A 9100-nucleotide genomic window follows, 5' to 3' on the forward strand; every position below is an offset into this window, starting at 1 on the left:
GATTTGATTTGAAACTGTCTCATTGCTATATGTTTATCAATAAAACTTTGAAAAGAAAAAAAAAGAATACGTGTAGTTTGATTCTAATTTAATAAATGTTTTGAAGAAGCAAAAAAAAAAAAAAAAAAAAACTTCCGACAATTACCAGATGTGCTGATAACTCACTATTATTATGGTCTGTATTGGGTTAGTTTGCTGAGTTCAAGTACCTACAATCTTTGGACTGGCATCAAGTATGAAAAGGTCTTTTATTTTTTTTAAAATCTTATAGAGAAACAAATAGCAATGAGACAGTTTCCAAGCTGATTAGTAAGACAGTTTCAATAATTAATACATTGCATATTGTTGTCTTCTTAGTGGTTATTCATGGTACAAGATGCAGACATGACATCCTGTTACATTATCCTGTGGTCCACGAACACTATTGGTACAAATCTTTCTATTCATCGAATTAAGAGAAAGTAGCTGTATATCTATCCTAGCTATTTTGTGAAAAGGTCTTTTAAAGACTTCTCCATGGGGAGATGGCTCAGTGGAATAAGTGCTTCCCTGGCAAGCGAAGGGCCTGAGTTCAACCCCCAGTTCTGAAAGAAAAAAAAAAAAAAAAAAAAAAAAGACTTCTCCAAATACAGCTTCTCTAGCTGCAGTAGAACACACATCTCTGACAAGACAAAACAAAAAAGGTGGATATGTTGGGAGCCAAGGAAGCTAGGAAATTGATCAAAAGTGTGTAGGGTGGGACTGGACCTCAGTGCCTAAAGCAAACAAGCTACCTCAGTCCTGAGATAAACATCCTGTCTGGTTAAGGGCAGCTATTGGTCACTAGGCAACCTTGTGTCACATGGTACTAACTTTGCAAAAGTATAAATAAGATGCTGTTTTGTTGTGGGAAGAAAAATACATATGTATATATGCATACACAAGATTGTTAGTTAGATATACAGCTACTTTCTTTTAGTTCATTGAGAAGAAAGGCTTGTACTAATATTGTTTAGACAAGATATCATGTCTACATCTTGTCCTCTGAATAACTACTATGAAGACAACAATATGCAGTTTATTAATTCTTGTAACTGCCCTACTAACCTATTTTGAAACTGTTTCATTGCTATTTTATCTTTTTTCTCATTAAAATGAATTTTAAAAAAGAACCTTGATCTTTCACTTTCCCAATCTGTGTGCGCTAGCACCGTGCTGGGGCCACTCATTCACCCACCCATCATCTACAGAACCGCTCCCACTGCTGGATCAGACACCCTCCCTGATCCAGAAGGCACTGTCAGGGCTTCCACAGTCCCCTAAGCTTTCTGGATTCATCACACTGCCTTAAAATTCCCTGCTTACATGTCTCCTTCTTCGATGGCCACCAGAAATAAGTTTACCGTCCCAGTTAGAGGTTTGTGGTCTGTGGGCAGCCGCATAATTGGGATCTCCCTTCCTCTTTCAATTCCCCTGCAGCAGGGCTCAGGAGGGGCCATGGGCAGCACTCTGGCTTCTTTGGAAAGCTTAATTCCACTCTGGCTCCCGGAGGCAGTTTCAGCTCCATGTACAAACCACATGGACTCGCCTTCCTGTGCCCTTCCCTCTGCCTTGGTTGATACCTGTTAGAACTTTCTTTTTCTGTCAACAGTGCACATGTCCACGAAGAAAAAGGCTTCAGGACTTTCTCCTTCAGAAAACCTCCTCTATCTGCCTCCAAGACAGTGATTTGTTTGAATCAATCTGTCCAGGTCCTTTCCCAAGAATGTGTTCCAAGAGGTGCCTTGGACAGAAATTGTGCGAACTTTGCTTTTTACAATTTCCTCTTACTAAGCACCATGTAGGGTGTGCCCTGCCAGAAAGATCTTCCTTACAGTCATGTTCTGCAGATAAGCCAGCTGTCAGCTGTCAGCTCCTGTTGACTCGGACTTCTCTTCTGATGAAAGCAAAAGAGGTCTGGCATCCAGGAACAAAAAATTTTCTAGGAAGAGGAGGAAGGGCCTGTCACTTCCTCAGAAAATCATTTTTCTCCATTCTGCACTATGCACTTTACACATTTCTGATCATTAATGTTTAATTCTGTCTCTAAGACATCAACTCTTGCATGTCTGGTGTATGTCCTTTAGTCTGTACATCATTTTTGTGGGTGTTTCATTGAAGCTGAGGCATTTCTCTTTCTTCTAGTCCTAGATTGCTGGGATCTAGACATGTTGCTGCTTCTATATAATGCCTTAGACCTAAGGCGGCCCCAAAAGTTTGAATTGTAGTTGGACCATAGAGGCACTACACTCATCAGGAAACTCATCTGCTAATTAGTGTGGCAGATGAATGTAATTTTACGAGGTGGGGCTGGTTGGAGATGGGTCACTAAGGAAATGACCTGGAAGAGTATACTTGTGCCCTTTATTCTTCTCTTTTCTCTCTGCTTTCTGGTCACCATAGGCTGGGTGCCTTTTCCTCCACTGTATCCCTCTGCCATCCTGTTTCTGCACTGGAGCTAGCCAGTTGTAGACTAAGAAAAAAAAAGTGTAGCCTAAAACAATGAGCCAAAGTAGACCCTTCTCCTTTAGACTGCACATGTGGGCATTGTGTTTTGGGGGCCAGAAAAAAAGAGTGAAGTAGATTTTGTTACCAGAAGTAAGAGACCATGCTGTGCCTGTACCTGACCACATGGCTTAGAAGTATCTGGAACCTGTTGGGAGGAAGAACTTGCAAAGCTTTAGGGGTGCAGCCTAGAGAAGGTCTAGGTTGCTATGCACAGAGACTGATGAGGGACACTGGTCCGGAATAAGAAAGCCATGGGGCTGACAGAAGCATGAATGGCGAGGGCCAGGCTCAGGAGGGGAATGTCATCCGGGATCAAGGATGTCATTGGCAGTTGGACTCAAGGCCATGGGTGTCACTCTTTGGCAGAAAATTCATATATATTTTTCCTGTGCCCTCAGACTTCATGAGAGACTAAGATTAAGGCAGGGAACTAATTAATCTGGTGGAGGAAGTATCAAAGCATCCCTACACTCAGGTTAAGGCATGGGTGCTGCTAGCTGCTGCTAGCCAGCACTACTGTGAAAACTAGAGACAAAACTCCCATGTGAAAAGTTCAAGGGCCGGGAAGATGGCTCAGTAGAATAAGTGCTTGCCTGGCAAGCGCAAGGGCCTGAGCTCAATCCCCGGTTCTGCAAAAAGAAAGAAAGAAAGAAAGAAAGAAAGAAAGAAAGGAAGGAAGGAAGGAAGGAAGGAAGGAAGGAAGGAAGGAAGGGAGAAGTTCAAAGTTTTATACCAGAAAGGAGGTGCCTACAAGTTTGGGGCAAAGGATAGTATAGTTGAGGAAAAAAAAAAAAAAAAAGTACTAAAAAAGAAGCCAAGGGCCAGCCAGATAGCTCAATAGATTAAAGCATTGCCTTAGGCATATGCAGGGAGCGGGGTTCAATCCCCAGCATGCTGTGCTGGCCCCACCCCTGGGGCGTGCTGAGACAGCAACAGAGACTGAGCGTGGTGGCACACGTCTATTACCCCAGGGCTTGGGAGGCTGAAAATGAGGAGCACTACAAGTTTGATCCGTGTAGTGAGATCCTGTACTAAACATATTAAAAATAATAATAAAATAAAGATTCATAAAAGAAGCCATGTGCTTTGGACCAGGCCAGAAAGAAAGACAGCTTGAAGGCATCTCAAAAATTAGCAAGACTCAGGGCTAGAGAGATAGCTCTGGGGTCTAAGTGCCTGCCTGGCAAGTGTAAGGAACTGAATTCAATGTTCAGTACTGCAGGCCATGTGGGTCCCATGCCATGCCAACCACTGAAACCAGGTGTGGTGGCACATGCCTGTACTCCCAGCACTGCAAAGGCTGAGACAGGAGGAACACTATGAGTCTGAACTGCGTAGTAAGACCCTGTACCAAAGAAAGAAAAGAAAAGAATTAGTCAGATCCAGCTTCATAGAAAACTTTCATTTGGGCAAGAGCCCCTGGGTCTCCTGTCCAGAAGTCCTGCCTAGGGAGCTGGTTCCCTGAAATTCCTTTCACAGTTCTCAGCCATCCAGGCACTTGTCCACCTCTGCAGATATGATCCAGGGCTACTGCCTAAAGTGGCAGCAGACCTTGGCACCATCAGTGTGGTGCTGGTTTTTATGGGCTTCAGAATGCAAGTCATGGGGTCTTCCACACAGATTTCACAGGAAGGCCTGGGAAGCTGGGCAGTGTGCCCCTGAGAAGCTTCTGCATGAGGTTGTGAGGGTAATGCTGAAAATTCAGTGGGGACCCCAGGAAGTTGAAAGTGCCAAAATGTGGAAAGTGCTGAGGAAAGCTGCCAGCAGAGAGCAGAGCCAGCCCAAGAGAAAGGCCATGGAGGGGCAGGGCCGGGGCTTCCAAGTCCTTTAGGGTTGACATCTCACCACCACACGTCCTGGCTGCCAGACACAGAGCTAAAAAATTTCATGTTTGACCTGCTGGGCTTTGGTCTGATTCCTTTTCTCCCCTCTTTCTGCCTTTTGGAATGGTAATGTTTATTCTGTGCCATTATTATGTTCAGAGTGTTTAACTTTCTTTTTTGATTTTTACAAGGTCATGCCGATAAGAGGTTTTGCCTTGAGTCTCAGAGGAGACTTAGACTTTGGGGTTGGCCTTTTTAGCAATGCTAGAGTTAGCAAGGCTTTATCAAGACTCTTATGGATGAATTAAAAACATTTTACATAATGACATGGATGTGAGTCTTTTCAGGAGCAAGGAGAGGATATTACGGTTTATATTTAAGATGGTTCTGTACCATCTTTTTACAAATGGATTGTGGCTGCTATTCTCATTGGTAGATTCATCCACTCATGACTTCAGTATCTTACCATGCTGTTAGGAGGTAGGTCAGCGATACGGGGTTTGGTGTTACATTTGGGCATTGTTCTCAAGCCTTCCAAGGCAGACACACCTCAGTAAACCTGCAGTGATCTTCCACAACATTGACCTTCAGCTGCCACATGATCCTCCAGCACCCCAGTGCACAGCAGCCATTTTTTTTGAATCTTCTTTCTTTGATTTGGTAGGACTCTTCCAGTTCTGATCCTGTAAGCCAACATCGTAAATCACTTATACCAGTGGTGGTAAACCTAGGGCATGTGTGTCGTAGCATGTTGTTTGCCATCATGGCAAACTCTGCAAGGTTTGCCATCGCTGCCTTACACAATTGTATATACATAATATAAAATATTATATATATATATATATATATATATATATATATGTATGTATATATAATCTGTTCCTCCATTGAACACTAACACACAGGGCTTACTTGACCTGGAAGGTATATTCTTGTCCAAAGTCCTCCCTTGTCCATCTGCTCCCTGGTTACCATAGGTTAAGCATATTTGCCTCCACCACACCCCTCTGCCATTCTATTTCTGCTCTGGGACCAGCCATCCACGGACTAAAGCTGTGAACCAAGACACATCTCTCTCCCTTTAAGTTGCAGGTGTCAGGTACTAAGTCTCAGGGTTGATAAAGTGACAAAGCACCACACAGCGATGTACTGCCGATCCACAGTGTGCGCTCAACCGGTTTTACTTATTTGTTGCCTGTTTTGAGATGGGCAACTTTACCCTCAATTCTGCCACCATAAACAATGCTAACAAGAACATTCTTCTAAATAAATGAGTCTCTGGAGCAACTCATCTTGAAAATGTATTTTCACAATATCAGAGAACAGATATGTTAATTTGACTAAGGGTTTCTAGATTGCTTTCCAAAACTATCAATTTTATGTTTGCATGGGCAGTAGATAAGAATTTCCAGCCCAAATCTTCACCAATCCTTTCTTTTTTCAATTTTTTAAAGAATGACAAATGGTTTTAAAAACTAGAAATAATATAAAATTTCATTAAACAAAGTAAGAATAGGAGCTCAACAATGGTTACTGTACTACATAATGTAATCTTCAAATTAGTTGTTTAGGTTAGCAGATATAAACCTGAAAAATTGGGGGAAAAGTTTTAATAAATTAAAAACAAAAAAATTAAGCATTAATTGCTCCATTCAACAACAGCAGAAAAGAGCAGTACAATTATCCAAACTATACTGTATATATAAACAGATATATCTTTTTCCCTTTTTTGTTGTTGTTGTTGTCCTTTTCCTCATCCCAGCTTTTCATTCCCATTGTACAGATTCGTTCTCTTTCACAGAATTTATTGTACCTTTCAGATTTTGTTTACCCTCTTGGGTTCTCACACTAGCAAGACAACACAGTGCTTACACCTGTGGGCCTAATTTATGTCCCTTTGCAATAGTCTTTGCTAGTTGCATCCCTTTATCTACAGAAGCCTCAAATTTATCTTTTAATAGCTGAGTAATACTCCATTGTGTAAAACTACTACATCTATTTTCCCCATTCCTCAGTTGATGGGCATTTGGGTTGTTTCCAAGATTTAGCTATGACAGATTGTGCTGCTATAAACATGGATGCACTGAGGCACAATGATTTTACTCCTTTTGGAAAAACACCTAGGAGGGAAGTATCTGGCATGAGTGGGACCTCCACTCCTAGCTATTGGAGGTACACCACACTGAGTTCCACAGTGGTTATACAAGTCTGCACTCCCACTAATAATGGAGAAGGGTTCCTTTTTCCCCATAGCCTCTCCAGAATTTGTTATTGGTTGACTTCTTGATGATAGCCATTCTTTCTGGCATAAGATGGAATCTCATGATCATTTTAATTTGCATCTCTTAAATGATCAATGATGTTGAATTTTTTTATATAGTCATTTGCCATTTGTACCTGTTTATTTCTGAAGTGTATATTCCTCTCAGATGTCCATTTTTGGTTCTTTGAATTGTGGAGGCCTGATTTTTTAAATTCTTTATATGCTGTAGATAGGAGTCCTTTGTCTCAGGGACAATCAGCTATTCTTTGTCTTCAGATTCCTGAGTTTTCTTTTTTTGTTTTTGTTTTCGTTTTTGGTGGAACCAGGGATTGAACTCAGTCCATTGCGCTTGCCAGGAAAGTGCTTATTCCACTGAACCATCTCCCCAGCCCTGGGTTTTCTTTTTACTCCATTGGTGATTTCTTTTGATGTGCAGAAACTTTTCAAAAAGATGAGATCCCAATTGTTGATTCTTTGAATTATTTTCCATGCAATTTTGATTTTGATCATGAACTCGACCTACACCTATGTCGTTAAGATTTCTACCTACTTTCTCCTGTAGAAGAGTTAGTGTTTCTGTTTTAATATTTAAACCTTTGATCCGTTTTGACTGTAGTTTTGTACATGGTGATAGGCATGGGTCTAATTTTAGCTTTTAACATGTGGAAAGCCAGTTTGTCCAGCACCATTTACTAAAAAGGCTATTTTTCTTCCAGTGAATGTGTTTGGCTGCTTTGTCAAAGATAAGGTGGCTGATTGTGTGGAGTTGTGTCTACATCTTCTAATTTATTCTATTATTCTCAGGTTTGTTCTTATGTAAGTACCATGCTAATTTTATCACAGTAGCTTTGTAATATAGTTTCAAGTCAGGGACTGTGATGCCTCCTGTATTTGTTTTGCTGTTCAGGATTACTTTTGCTATTCTAGTTCTCTTCTGATTCCTGATGAAATTTAGGGATTTTTTTTTCTAGATCTGTGAGGTATATTAATAATATTGTAACTGGAATTGTATTGAATCTGTATAACAATTTTGGGAGTATGGTCATTTTCACAACGTTGGTTCTTTTTTTTTAATATAACTTTATTTATTTATTTATTTATTTATTTATTTTGTGTGTGTGTGTGTGTGTGTGTGTGTGTGTGTGTGTGTGTGGCTAGTTCAGCCCACCAGGGGGCAGGGCTGGCTGGCATGTGGTGCTGGGGATTGAACCGCGGTCCCTGTGCTTTTGCTTAGATGAGCTTGTTCTAAGTAGGTGCTTTAGACCAATGAGCCATCTCACCAGCCCCACAACATTGGTTCTTCCTATCCAGGAGCAAAGAATATCTTTCCTTTTTCTGAAATTCTCTTCAATATCTTTTTTCAGAGTACCATAATTTTCACTGTGTAAGTTTTCCTTCATGAGATAGATTCTTAGTATTTTATTTTTGTGGGTATTATTGTGAAAGGCATGGTTTCAAATTTCTCTCACGATGCAATCATTGTTTGTGCATAGGAATGTCGTTGATTTTTTAAGTGTTGATTTTGTATCCTTCTATGATACTGAATTTGGTTATTAAATCTACAAGTCTCTTTCTTGGTGGAGTTTTGAAGTTTTCTATGTAGAAGATTAGGTCATGTGCAAATAATGATAATTTCACTTCTTCCTTTCCAATTATTGTTCCTTTTATTTCTTTCTCTTATCTAATTGCTCTGGCTAATGTTTCCACAACTACACTGAACAGGAGTGGTCTCAGTGGGCACCCTTGTCTTGTTCCTGATTTTAAACTGAAGGCTTTCCATTTTGTGCATTTAGTATGACCCTGGCTGTTGGTTTGTCATAGATGGCTTTTATCAGGTTGAGGTAAAGACCATCTATTCTGATTTTCTGTAGGGTTTTTATCATGAATGAGTGCTGGACTTTGTCAAAAGCTTTTTCTGCATGTATTGAGATGGTCATGTGATTTTTGTCTTTGGCTCTGTTGATGTGGTGTATTACATTTATAAATTTGTGTATATTGAACCATCCCTGCATTCTTGAGATGAAACCCTCTTGGTTGCGATGCGCAGTAGTCCTTTGCTATTTCACAGTGTGACTTTTGTAGACTCACTTTTTTGGGGTCTTCAAAAAATATTAATCTAAATTGTATACACAAGATAGTTAGGATAGGGGCTGGTGAGATGGCTCAGTGGTCTAAAGCACCTACTTAGAACAAGCTTAGCAAAAGCACAGGGACCGCAGTTCAATCTCCCAGCACCACATGCCAGCCAGCCCCCCCCCCTGGGGGGCTGAGCTGGCCACACACACACACACACACACACACACACACACACATCTTTTTAAAAAAAGATAGTTAGGATAAAGACAGTATGCAATGTGTTAATTTTTTTTCAAAGTTTTATTGATAAACAGATATCAATGAGACAGTTTCAAATCAAATCGAAAGTACAGTTTCAACAAATAATACACTGCTATTATTCTTCTTAGTGGTTAATTGCTGTACAAGATGC

The 9100-nt window shown here is 40.6% G+C and overlaps 1 long non-coding RNA gene across 1 annotated transcript in view; it reads right to left on the reverse strand.

Annotated features, from left to right (window-relative positions):
• Window positions 1-4928: 4928 nt before the first annotated feature.
• The window catches only part of LOC111813693, a 12336-nt gene continuing 8164 nt past the window's right edge, over window positions 4929-9100 (reverse strand). The window contains exon 3 of the long non-coding RNA XR_002818878.1: window positions 4929-5032. This is a non-coding gene — a long non-coding RNA (uncharacterized LOC111813693). The remainder of the gene's footprint in view (window positions 5033-9100) is intronic.

This window comes from Octodon degus, unplaced genomic scaffold (genome assembly GCF_000260255.1).
Source record: "Octodon degus isolate 3935 unplaced genomic scaffold, OctDeg1.0 scaffold00214, whole genome shotgun sequence".
In the NCBI taxonomy this organism is placed as follows: Eukaryota; Metazoa; Chordata; class Mammalia; order Rodentia; family Octodontidae; genus Octodon; species Octodon degus.